A 2,500-nucleotide genomic window follows, 5' to 3' on the forward strand; every position below is an offset into this window, starting at 1 on the left:
TAGATCTATACAGTTACCTGACTCGTCAGTGCAGTTACCAGGAAACTTGTAGCAGTTCCTGAGTAAAGTAAATTACTTTATTTTGAATAAGACTCTATACAATACCTATATTTATGCTGGTTGGTTTTCCATCCCTTTTGTATAATTGGCTGTCCATAATACAGAATATAGAATAAAAAAGGTATGCAATCTACAAGCATTTCAGTGCAGTTACCATGATGTCTCAGTGCAGTTACTAAATAGGTCCATGCAGTTACTTCTCTGGCAGGTAACTGCACAGAAAGTAACTGCACAGACGAATTCGTTATTTTCAAATAATAATCACTCCCTGTCATCAAAAAAACATGGCGTCCTTGACGCCATGTGAAAGTAAATCTATGGGCGATTAAAATGCAAATTATTCAAAATGTTTTTGTTAATTAGTGTAATGGAAAACCCCAGTAACTGCACATAACTGTTAAGCTAAACATCCTTCACCTTGACCTGATGAAAATCATATTTCCAGACCTGTTTACCCCATAAGTGTTTTGGAGTAATGCTCAGCCCCAAAAATAGTAATCCTGGCACAAAAATAGTAATCATCCAGCATTCGTCGCCAATTACAACGCCGCGGCACATGACAACTGTGTCTGCGAAACGCAATCATGCACATATATCCATCATTTACAAACAAAACACATCAGTCAGTTTTTGTAGTCATCATAATTTCAAAGAAGATCACATCAAAAGCACATGCATCACTGATTCTTTTTCTTTTGCTCGTAGTAGGCCTTTTTCAGTGTGTCAAGCGCTTCTCTACTGTACTTGCGCTTGCCGAATGAGTGAGGGCGAGACTTCACCACTGGAATAAGGCTCTCCAGCGTCTCATCAGACAGACATGATCTCTGGTCAGTCCTGTGCTTTTTCACCCCATTTTGCCATTGAAAAAAACAAGGCCAAACATGTGAATTGATAAAAAAAAATAAAATAAAAAAAAAATAAAAAATAAAAAAATAATTTTTTTTTATTTATGAAAATCGTAGTCTTGACACGAGCGGAATGGCGTATTTTTTGCAGAAAATCGTGATAAATTACGCCAAAATCGTAAGGGTAAACAGGTCTGAATTTCATTGGATTGTCATTGTATGCCTGCATCATTAGTTGTCAGTAATTATTACATGTGCTGATTGTTCTCTTTGCCTGCGCGCGTATAGTATGTTGGTTATGTTTGGTTATAGTATGTTTGTTTATGTTTGGTCGTTATCTTGCCTGTGCGTGTATTGTATGTTTGGTCGTTTTCTTTGCCTGTGCATGTATAGTTTGTTGGTTATGTTTGGTCGGTTTCTTTGCCTGTGCGTGTATAGTATGCTTGGTCGATGTATGTATTGTAAAGCGCTAAGAGTAGACATTTTTCTAGAATAGCGCTATAAAAGTTTGCATTATTATTATTATTATTGCCTAAAAGTGATCCAATGTACCCACCTGATTGCACACAGCTTTCCGCGTCTTGGAACTCTTTTGTAAAGAAAACCACATTTGAAAAGCAGGGAGCATTCCGTTTTTGGCTCACGTAAGTGTAGCCTATGCGATGCTAACTTTTGTCTGTCTGTGCGTGCGTGCGTGCGTGCGTATGTATGTGTGTTTGTCTGTGGTAGAAACTTTAACATTTGAAGACTTCATATTACATTGACGTCACATTATGACGTACGAGGGTTAGACGTCACGTGATGGAATTACTGAAAGTCTCGGTGATTGTTATTTTGAGCGGCCCGAGACTATTTGGCAGTCGTGTCCATGTAAGTAGGCTACATGCAGACAGACAGATCTAGATCTAGTGTCTCGCTTTCTTGCACAGTTTCACCTATGCTCTTTCTGTGTGTGTGTGTGTGTGTGTGTGTGTGTGTGTGTGTGTGTGTGTGTGTGTGTGTGTGTGTGTGTGTGTACTGTGTGTGTGTATGTGTGACGGAGTGATTGAGTTTGTGTTACTGTTTGTCGATTTCTTACGTGAGCCTTGAAGGCTTCGCCTCTTGTTATTGCGTATTTTGGTTCCTGGTAACTGCAAGGACCAAAACCTCTTGGACATGCAATTTTTTACTTTTCAAAAATTGGGAGAACAAAACTACTGATTGTATCGATATTTTGTTTTTGTTATCTTGAGATAATGACGGGATAAACATAAACCAACAAACAAAATGATAAAAAAAATGTCTGTGCGTTTTACAGAGGTGTGAAATTTTGATAATGTCGAAGGGACATGATAACTTACTATAATTAACAGAAAAATACAATAAAACGGGCAAATGAGTATACTTTAAGGTCCGGAGGACTTTGAACTTAAGCACTTCCAATTTTCAGATAAGTAGGATGAAAATTTTTGAATTTATAAAATTTTAAAGTCAAACAACAGGTTTTTTATGCATTTTTTGAAAAAGTCCCATATGTGTTTTTTCAAGTGGTTTGGATAAAACAGGAAGAATCGAGATTGGTCTGTAATTGGCGGGGTCAGAAGAATTACCTGATT

The sequence above is a fragment of the Littorina saxatilis genome, unplaced genomic scaffold, assembly GCF_037325665.1.
Source record: "Littorina saxatilis isolate snail1 unplaced genomic scaffold, US_GU_Lsax_2.0 scaffold_149, whole genome shotgun sequence".
NCBI classification, from domain to species: domain Eukaryota; kingdom Metazoa; phylum Mollusca; class Gastropoda; order Littorinimorpha; family Littorinidae; genus Littorina; species Littorina saxatilis.